Source organism: Rhamphochromis longiceps, linkage group LG1, assembly GCF_057381845.1.
Source record: "Rhamphochromis longiceps isolate RC_006_pf linkage group LG1, R_longiceps_female_GT1.1, whole genome shotgun sequence".
Classification (NCBI taxonomy): Eukaryota; Metazoa; Chordata; class Actinopteri; order Cichliformes; family Cichlidae; genus Rhamphochromis; species Rhamphochromis longiceps.
This window is the reverse complement of record NC_140557.1, coordinates 9,970,245-9,980,848: the sequence shown is the minus strand read 5'-3', so window position 1 is coordinate 9,980,848 and position 10,604 is coordinate 9,970,245. Positions and strand designations below refer to the sequence as shown.

Below are 10,604 nucleotides of genomic sequence, written 5' to 3'. Positions count from 1 at the left end.
AAAAGAACAGCTCCCTAAGGCATTAGTATTGAATTTCACCTTCAGGCAACTGTATTAAACATAATGCAGAATATAAACATTTCAGTTTCATACCTAACCCCAGATATTCCATAAATATAGGAAAGCAATTAGTCAAAAAGGCACTGAATAAAATGTTTTAAAACAATATTAAATATCTACACTACATGTGCATATTGTAATTACAAATTATTAGAGAATGAATCAATGAAACAAGATATTATGTCGATTGCTTTTACATTTACACTGTAAACCCCAACAGTCTACCTGACTTATAAAGTTTGTGGATATAACAATTAAAATTCCTCACAAAGTTGAAACAACTTAAAACTTTTCTGTTCGGTTAACGATTCAAACAGTTATAATTGTACATGGCTTAGAAGTTAAGAGTAAATACTGCTTTCTTAATTATGATTTTTGAGTAAATGTTTTTTTCCGAGCTCCGCATGTGGACGTCATGACGTCATGACGTCTTCTCTCTAACCTGAACGACGTTGACAGAAAATTCTGTTCAATATGGCTGCCCTTCTCGAGCGACTGGAGAACACATTTGGAGAAACTTGTAAGTAAAACGGAACCTTCGTTATGTTTATTTTTTCCGTAAAAAAGCAAGTATATTAATATGTTGCAGCCAATAACTTGTTTTCGAATGCGCTGTTGTGTTAAAAAGCACAGACCCAGGTGGTGAATAGTTGTTCGCGGTTGTTCGCGCTCTTTTTCAAACATAGATTATGTCGTCAGTTTTACAGTTTTAACCGATTAAAACACAGTTTTACGAAGAATCACACATAAAGAAAGGGTCTTAGTGATATTTTAACGACCCCTTGCCAACGCAAGAAAGTTGGCGTTTTTACAACAGCAGCCTCATTGTTCGGCAGGTTTTTTTTTTTTTTCTTCTCATTAGCATCATTCAAAAGTGACTTAGCTAGCAGTGGCAACTTCTATCTAAAACAATTGAAATATAGCAAGGTGTTGTATATTTAGTGTGCTGATAAGGTTTTCAATATTTTGATTTTTTCTTCCAAGGCTGAAGGCCAAAGACAAAAAGACAGAAGAAAAAAAAATTCAGACTGCAATTAATTTCAGGTGGAGACAGTAAACACAGGTGAGTTGAAAGATCTATTGAAGAAACCATTCATTAAGTCCCTTAAGGTGAAGATTTCATATATTGATAATGATAAAATTAACACAAATTAAAAGTTTCACTGATAAACACACAATTTTTCCTTGCTTTGAACCCCATGTTCTATATAGATCACAGCTCTGATCTGGAGAACACTATTTTAAAATACTGTGTAGGGTTTTTGTCAAATGATTAAGAAACATACTCTCTGTCACAAGAGACAGAAAGGTTGTATCTTAAAAGAAAAGTCTCCAAAATTTAGTAGAGTCTGATGTCATGCAGTTTCATAAACATGTACAGTGGGGCAAAAAAGTATTTAGTCAGCCACCGATTGTGCAAGTTCCCCCACCTAAAATGATGACAGAGGTCAGTAATTTGCACCAGAGGTACACTTCAACTGTGAGAGACAGAATGTGAAAGAAAAATCCATGAATCCACATGGTAGGATTTGTAAAGAATTTATTCGTAAATCAGGGTGGAAAATAAGTATTTGGTCAATAACAAAAATACAACTCAATACTTTGTAACATAACCTTTGTTGGCAATAACAGAGGTCAAACGTTTACTATAGGTCTTTACCAGGTTTGCACACACAGTAGCTGGTATTTTGGCCCATTCCTCCATGCAGATCTTCTCGAGAGCAGTGATGTTTTGGGGCTGTCACCGAGCAACACGGACTTTCAACTCCCGCCACAGATTTTCTATGGGGTTGAGGTCTGGAGACTGGCTAGGCCACTCCAGGACTTTCAAATGCTTCTTACGGAGCCACTCCTTTGTTGCCCGGGCGGTGTGTTTTGGATCATTGTCATGTTGGAAGACCCAGCCTCGTTTCATCTTCAAAGCTCTCACTGATGGAAGGAGGTTTTGGCTCAAAATCTCACGATACATGGCCCCATTCATTCTGTCCTTAACACGGATCAGTCGTCCTGTCCCCTTGGCAGAAAAACAGCCCCATAGCATGATGTTTCCACCCCCATGCTTCACAGTAGGTATGGTGTTCTTGGGATGCAACTCAGTATTCTTCTTCCTCCAAACACGACGAGTTGAGTTTATACCAAAAAGTTCTACTTTGGTTTCATCTGACCACATGACATTCTCCCAATCCTCTGCTGTATCATCCATGTGCTCTCTGGCAAACTTCAGACGAGCCTGGACATGCACTGGCTTCAGCAGCGGAACACGTCTGGCACTGCAGGATTTGATTCCCTGCCGTTGTAGTGTGCTACTGATGGTGACCTTTGTTACTTTGGTCCCAGCTCTCTGCAGGTCATTCACCAGGTCCCCCCGTGTGGTTCTGGGATCTTTGCTCACCGTTCTCATGATCATTTTGACCCCACGGGATGAGATCTTGCGTGGAGCCCCAGATCGAGGGAGATTATCAGTGGTCTTGTATGGCTTCCATTTTCTGATGATTGCTCCCACAGTTGATTTTTTCACACCAAGCTGCTTGCCTATTGTAGATTCACTCTTCCCAGTCTGGTGCAGGTCTACAATACTTTTCCTGGTGTCCTTCGAAAGCTCTTTGGTCTTGGCCATGGCGGAGTTTGGAGTCTGACTGTTTGAGGCTGTGGACAGGTGTCTTTTATACAGATGATGAGTTCAAACATGTGCCATTCATACAGGTAACGAGTGGGGGACAGAAAAGCTTCTTACAGAAGACGTTACAGGTCTGTGAGAGCCAGAGATTTTCCTTGTTTGAGGTGACCAAATACTTATTTTCCACCCTAATTTACGAATAAATTCTTTACAAATCCTACCATGTGGATTCTTGGATTTTTTTTTCACATTCTGTCTCTCACAGTTGAAGTGTACCTCTGGTGCAAATTACTGACCTCTGTCATCATTTTAAGTGGGGGAACTTGCACAATCGGTGGCTGACTAAATACTTTTTTGCCCCACTGTATTCTCCCCAAAGAATGACACCTGAAAACTTTGCGTTAAATGAACTTTTCTTTTCCCTTTTTAGGAGGCGCCTGATATCAACGTGAAACGCACTGCAGTACTTCGTGCCCTTCCTGTATACCTGCGGGAGGAGGACCCATAATTCTTTTAGACATGTAATGTAAGTGTATTTTTGCATTACTTAAATTCTGCCAGTAAGATAAAATGCTATGGATTTTTTTAAATACAATTTAATACCCTAGCAGCTACCAAATTGTACAAACAAAATACCCTCTCTGTAGAAAACCCACACACACACAGGTCAGGAGCAGGGCACAGGCGTATCACAGCACTATGGCTATGCTGCAGGTGGCCCAAAAACCAGGCTGAAGTCAAGATTTAGTTTCTTTTTGAGATAAAATCATGAAATAAAAAATTACTTTTTTTTTTAGAAAAATAATAAAAATACAAATTATGTAATGCAAGAAGCTAACACGTTAATGTACATGTTTCAAAAAAAGTAGAGTACCCTAACTCGTTACAAAGTAACCCACTACACTGCTGAATGTTTTGCTAGATTACAGGTCATGCTTGTCACATTCTCTCAAACCAACCTTACTTATTTAATTGGGGCGATCGTGGCTCAAGAGTTGGGAGTTCGCCTTGTAATCAGAAGGTTGCCGGTTCGAGCCCTGGCTCCGACAGTCTCGGTCGTTGTGTCCTTGGGCAAGACACTTCACCCGTTGCCTACTGGTGGTGGTCAGAGGGCCCGCTGGTGCCAGTGTCCGGCAGCCTCGCCTCTGTCAGTGCGCCCCAGGGTGGCTGTGGCTACAATGTAGCTGCCATCACCAGTGTGTGAATGGGTGTGAATGTCTGGATGACTGAATGTGTAAAGCGCTATACAAATACAGGCCATTTACCATTGATACTGTGTCTATTCCAGGCGGACGCATTGGATGAGTCGACCCTCATTGACACTCCAGTTGCCCTTCTCACAGTGGTTACCGACGGCGCTTCCCAGTCCAGTCCATTTTACTTCCTCAAGCATGGCTGTTTTGGTGAAAGGCGACTAGGTGATGCGTGATATTCCCAGATTTGCAAATGCATTTGCTTTATTATTTGGCTTGATCTATGCTCTGCATTTAGACTACCCCAGGAAGCTGGTTCACACATTTGCCTTAGTCCAAAATATCTTCATGGGGCTTGATGACGGCAAACCCCTGAAACCCCTGCCTACATGCTCTTAAGGAATATAAGGCAATGTTTGTTAGGACACGCACTCTGTTACTGAGCACTTTGTTTGAAGCACTTTAAGCACTTTAAGTTTACTACAGGCTTTGGGTGGATTTAACTCCATCAGTTTACCTAATTTTCCTATACTTGACTGCCTTATCTGGTTATTTGGAAGCTGATCGTCTTTGTACCCATTTTAAAAAATTGTTTTTCATTTCTATTTAAAAAAAAGTGATTAGTATTTGACTTTTTGTTTTGAATTTTTGTGTATTTTGAGAAAGATGCAATTAGGACTGATGTCGTCCTTTGTGAGTTTATAAAAAGATAAATGTTCTACACAGAATTTATAATGCTCACTTTATGGTGCCGATGTCCATGTTAGTTGTTTTATAAAAACATTTGTGATGTTTTTAAATTTTCATGAAAAAATGTTAAACAAAATGTAAAGTAACTGAATTTCCGTACTTTTTTTTTTTTAGTAGTCTACACTCACAACATAAATATCTTTTAATTAATAATCAGATAATTTGAGTTTAGGTTGTAATATAATTGCATTGTGTTGCATCAAAATAATAAACTACAAGAAACACAAAAATATTGAAATTAAAGTATACAGTCTTTGAGTAAAGCTCAATTAATAAAATATAAAATATAATTTAAAATTTTTAGGTTAACAATAAATACAAATTTTGAGTACCCCATACTTAGAAGATATGAGTTTTTGTACTTAAATCTTTTGAGGTAATCAGTTTCCACAAAAGTTTTAAGTTCAGTCAACTTGTTCGGGTTTACAGTGTAGTTTAGTGCCTGCTAACAGCTTGTAAATAATGTAAATGGAAGCTTTCACCTATAAAACTATTCCACACTATCCTGCTGCTGTTTGTTTAATGTGTGTGCACAGTCTGATCATGACACATGATAGTAAGTCACCAAAATAAGATGTGCTATGGCATAAATTCACATGTTAGTGGTTAGGTTGAATCGCTGCCTTTTTATTTAGCTTTAATATGTGAATTGTGCATTGGGTTAAATCTACCCAAGTACAACCTCTATGGAAAAACAAAAAACAAAATCTTTTGTTTGTTTTATGTTTTTTATGTCATCAGAGACATGTCTCATAATATGATTTACCCATGACAGTGGGACAGTTTTTCTCATGCAATAAAAGTACAAAGATCAAGTATGATATACTGGATAAAAAGTTATTTTAAAATAGTCACTGCAATTAATTATTATACACATACACATACAGGCATACACATACATACAAAAAATACTATTTTTTTTTCCAATTTATTTTGCATTTAGTTTCTTAGCTTGAGACCTGAAAATAAAGGAGAATCCTCACACTAAACTCTAAATGTTAAAAAACTACAAGTATGCAAATCAAACATTTGTGAAGTAATTTAATTGTATGCAATAGTACCTTGATAGTACTGATAACCTGTTTCATTCTGGCCACAATAATTTTCACATTAATTTTAATGTTGCTTCACCTCTAATACTGTAGCGTTTTTTTTTGCTTTGTTTATTTGTTCTTTAATTTCCTCCTGGCAATTCTTGTGAGAACACCATTATACAGTCTAATAAAATTACTAGGGTGTGACTTAATTCAGCCAGACCCATTCAGCAGTTAAAAAAAGAACATAATCATTTTACAATACATGCCCCAGGGCATAGAGTTGAAGTGCAGCATTCAGTGATTCAGTTACATTTTGAAAACTACGATCTCTGTTGTCACTGCGTCTCCGTAGTTATCAGCTTGGTCTTAGCCATCATCACTTAGCGTAACTTAACACTTATAATGAAACATCTTCACAGTGTCAGTGCATATTTTCAGAGTACATAATAATAAAGATGTATAAAAATACAACACCTATATGTGGGGATACGAGGACACTTCATTCAGCTTCTTTACTTTGAGAATTCAACAGGATGAGGAGCAAGAGTTCAACAGTAGGCTCTTTTAGAATTTGCTAGTATTAAGAAGCAGGATGTTTTACACGGACTTCATTGTAAAGAGCAGTTTTATGTTGAAGCTGCATTGAGAGAGCAGCTGGGAGTTCAGCGATGCAGCTGTAGTGCTTTACCAATTCGCCTCGCGCTCCTAAATCATTCATAAATGTTTACCAAGTTCTATATGCAGCAAATGTGCTCGGGCGCTGCTGTTTAGAAGCCCAATATTGGCTGTGGCAGATCAGAGCGTCTTCCATAACATGAGTCCAAACTTCAACATTAATAATGAAAAGCTTCAAACAGGAGGTTAAGGACCTTCTGACGCATGAGCAGTGAACTGAGTCTATACCTGAGTGCCCCATAAAGATTGCTCTATATCACCCCATCCTAGTTCCGTTTGGCTTCATGCATAACCTTTCGAGATGGCAGCAAATATCTAGGGCACCAGAATCATGAGCAGACATTTTGAAATGATCACTCACAGGTGACAAAGCTAATAGTCCCTTCAGTCTACCACTTTAACCTGACATGTTCAATAAATTCCCATATAGGTACTGATGATGGATCTGATATTAGAATTAAAGACTAGAGCTGACATGTCAGCCAATGTGTGTATTGTGTTCAGCGGCTAAAATACATCTGACATTACAGAAACAGGACTTTAGATAAATGGAAAAAGCTACCTGTGGTCTTTCAGGGTGGCTTTCCCTAGTGACCAGATTTCATCTCCTTAAAAGGAGTCATTAACTCCAAGTGACAGAGAAATGAATTCTCTCAGTGGTGAGAACAGCTTCTCATCGACAATCATTAGTTTAGCACTCCATAATCACCCCTTTGTGCTGTGTGTTCATCAGTAGGCCTGCTCTGTTGGTGCTTAAAGAGAGTGAGGCCACTATCATCAAGGGCAGGATATGAAAATTGCTCCATAAAACAAAAGTAATACCCAATAAAATAGGAAAGCAACTGGCACTTACAACATAAAACTGAAAGATTACCATGGAAGTACATGGTAAACATGTTGTTATTCCTCATGTAATCCAAACTGCAACCTTGTACTGCTACTTTACCTTAGGATGCAGAGGTCTCATCTGTGTATTAAGATGAGAAATGACAGACTCACAGTTGAAATTCTACTCAATAACACACATTTTCCTGTTAAGAGTCCATCATAGCAGTCAGGGAATAATTCAAAAAGGCTGCTAAGATTAGAGAAAGAGCCATGTGGTGTTTGTGGCTTTAAAGGTTCTGCAGGAACAGGAACAATCTGTCTTCATTGAAGCTCTGACTTGATGAGGCAACCTGAAAGGTAATTAAGTTTGATATGTTGCCTGTGCTCCTCTGCCCATGCTCTGCGAATGTAACAAGCTCCAACAGCAAAAAGCAATGTTTAAGTTATGGCCTGTCATCTTATATTTTCTGCACTTTGCAATGTTTCACTGTCACAAGCACCAACTTACACATTCTATTTGAACCAGAAATAATCTAACATTAATGCTGCTATCTACTCACAATTTGACAACTGATGAATTTTGCAATGCTTTTAAATCTAAGAATAAAAACAAACAAATCTTGGCTTTAACAAAACACCGATTCATCATAAATTTGTGTTACAAATGTTTTGTGACAGAAATGTCCCTCACTATTTTGTCAAAGTGCATCAGCAAACATATCAGAAAAATAAATAGCATAATGGTCACAATGTTTCATAGAGCTTATGCTTCAACAAAGTGGAGATTGTTTTAACTTCCTTTATATTCAGCAGCAGTTAAAGCCTTTGTTGTGAAAGTGCAGAACAATTATAACTAGCTGTTTTGTTTTCCCCTTAATACTAATTTGAAGGCTGTTTCATTAGACAATATTAGAGAACTGCTATATTTAAACTTGGGGGACACTCTGGACGAGTCTCCAGCTCACTCCACTCTGTCTAGATCCTGGTGTGTTACTGAAACCAGGAGACTATGATTATGGAAGTGGTCCCAGCTGCCCTGCCAGCCTCCCTAGAAGTGCACCCTGAAACCACTGCACCATCCCTCCTCTGCCTAACTTAGGCCAAGAATCCATTTGGTCGAGCCTACTCTGTCTCCCAGGAAGCGGGTGAAGAAATCAGCCATGACCATCTGCACCCCTGGCCTATAGACCATCTTGAACTTCAAAGGCTGGAGAGCCAGATACCACAAGGTGATCTGGGCGTTGGTATCCTTCACACAAGGGAGCCATTACAGCGGGGCATGGTCTGAACAGAGGATGAATGGGTGTCCCAGGAGCTAATACACAAGAGATACTGGGTATGGTACTGGGTATGCGGGCAGGATGCGAAGGCTGCACCTGCGGATGTGCCTGCCCACCTCTCAGGTGGTTCCCCAAATACTCCCCCATCCAAATGCACACTTTTTCGGGTTGGTCTTAAGTCCCGTCTGCCTCAGGGACTCCGGGATCATGGCCACTCACTGCACATGCTCCACCCAGGTGTTACTATGGATGATGACATCATGCCGTACAGAGTCCATGAGATGCTGGAAAGTGACCTGGCCTCTGAAAAGGCTGAACTAAAGTGTCACAAATTGGTATAATCTGTATGGAGTGGAGAAGGTCATTTTTTCTTTTGACTCTGGAAACAAGGGAATCTTCCAGTAACCCTTGGTCAAATCCAGCGTTGAGGAAAAAAAACAAGCAGTGTCCAACCTGTTCAGGAGTTTGCCAACCAAGGGCACAGGATGAGTATCAAATTGTGACACCTCATTAAACTTGTGATAACTCAGTCAGTACCGTATAGACCCATCGTTCTTCACCACAAAAACTGTGGGGCTACACCAAGCACTGTGTGAGTCTCCAGCATACCAGCCAATTCTTTCTGAATAATTCAAGCAACGTTCAAGCAACCTGTAGTGCCAAGAATGCACCATCACCCAAGGGCAGATCTCAAAATGGAGCTCTATGATAGTGGTGCGACAGGACCTGGAGCAAATTGTGTGTGTGTGTGTATATGTTTTCTCTCAGGTCCAGAACATACTGAATTTAAAATTTTGCTGGTCTTGGACCTTCCTCACAGTTTTCTTTAAATAGGTCCAACACCCCTCGCTGCTTCTTGCTAAACAGTAACTCAAAGGAAGAAAATCCTGTGGAGGCCTGGGATACTTCCTGCACTGCAAACAAAAGAGGGTCCAGCCAGTGGTCCCAATTAACCCAATAACTTGCAAATGATGGATTTTAACATCTTGTTTAGCTGCTCCACAAACCCGTCCATCTAGTAAATACTGGTCCGAACCTACTTAATACCCAATAATTCATAGAGTTCTTTAATATGCAACACAGGAACAAGGTGCTCGGTCAGTCAGTATCTCCTTTGGTATACGGACTCAGGAGATGACCTAAAACAGTGCCAAAACAACGCTCTTTGGAGATATGCTGTGGCGTGGCACTGCTTCTGACAAAATTATGCTAGTGTTAGCCTTTGCAATTTAGTCAAATTCATTAGCACAACATGTCTGATGAGTTTTGTGCATGCAGTTTTTAAGAGCTGAGATATCTACATGACTGTGAGTCTGATTATTTTTAAGCTATAACACACACACACACACACACACACACACACACACACACACACACACACGTTTACTATATTAATTCAAAAGGCTAAAAATAACACTGAATTTAATAAAGAAACAAAGAATAATAGGTATCTGAAATTAAACCTTTTCTGTAAATGAACTGAAACCTAACTACATCGAAAACAAAATCCAACTAAAAACCCCAAAAATAATATTTTTAGATCTGACCGTTTTTAAGGAATGCCCAATTTCCATAATCACTCCTGTTGTTTCCAGGTTTATCTAAATTAAGTATGTGGGACAGTGGAAAGTATTTTAGGAAATCATAATTAATAGAAATTTGACAATTTAAACAAATGCTGTTTTTATAAATGTTATCTTAAACGTAATCATGTAAGTAGTGCGTCTAAATAAGACACAGGTTCTTTGCTTAATAGCAACCATCCACGATTGAACAGTTTCCTTATTTGTTTAACTATGATAAGGTCCCCCCCCCCCCAAAGCATCCTGTTTTAAAGTGCTTTGTTTAAAATGGTCTTTTTGCAGCAGCAGTGATGCTGAGTTAAAGCTGAGGCCTTCAATGTATTCAAGAACCTTTGCTGCACTATCTGGACAATTGAGTTAGCTCAGTGTAATTGCTGTCTATTCAGTGTTTGAGAAATTGAGTTTTAAGCCTGAAGCGTTGCCAACATCATGGAATAAGAAGTGGGAGAGAGAGAGTGAGAGAGAGAGAGAAGGAAGGAAGGAGAGAAAATATTGAAAAGCAAAATAGTATACTGTCAATTCATCCGCCTATTCCCATATTGCGACAAACACATATATTTATTTTAGATGTGACAGTTAGA

At 39.1% G+C, this 10,604-nt stretch overlaps 1 long non-coding RNA gene across 1 annotated transcript; it reads left to right on the top strand.

Annotated features, from left to right (window-relative positions):
* Positions 1-288: 288 nt before the first annotated feature.
* Positions 289-10,245, top strand: LOC146678273 (uncharacterized). Its single transcript, XR_014914198.1, has 4 exons — positions 289-580; positions 1,045-1,123; positions 3,108-3,203; positions 3,966-10,245. It is a non-coding gene; the product is annotated as an uncharacterized LOC146678273 (long non-coding RNA).
* Positions 10,246-10,604: the final 359 nt, after the last annotated feature.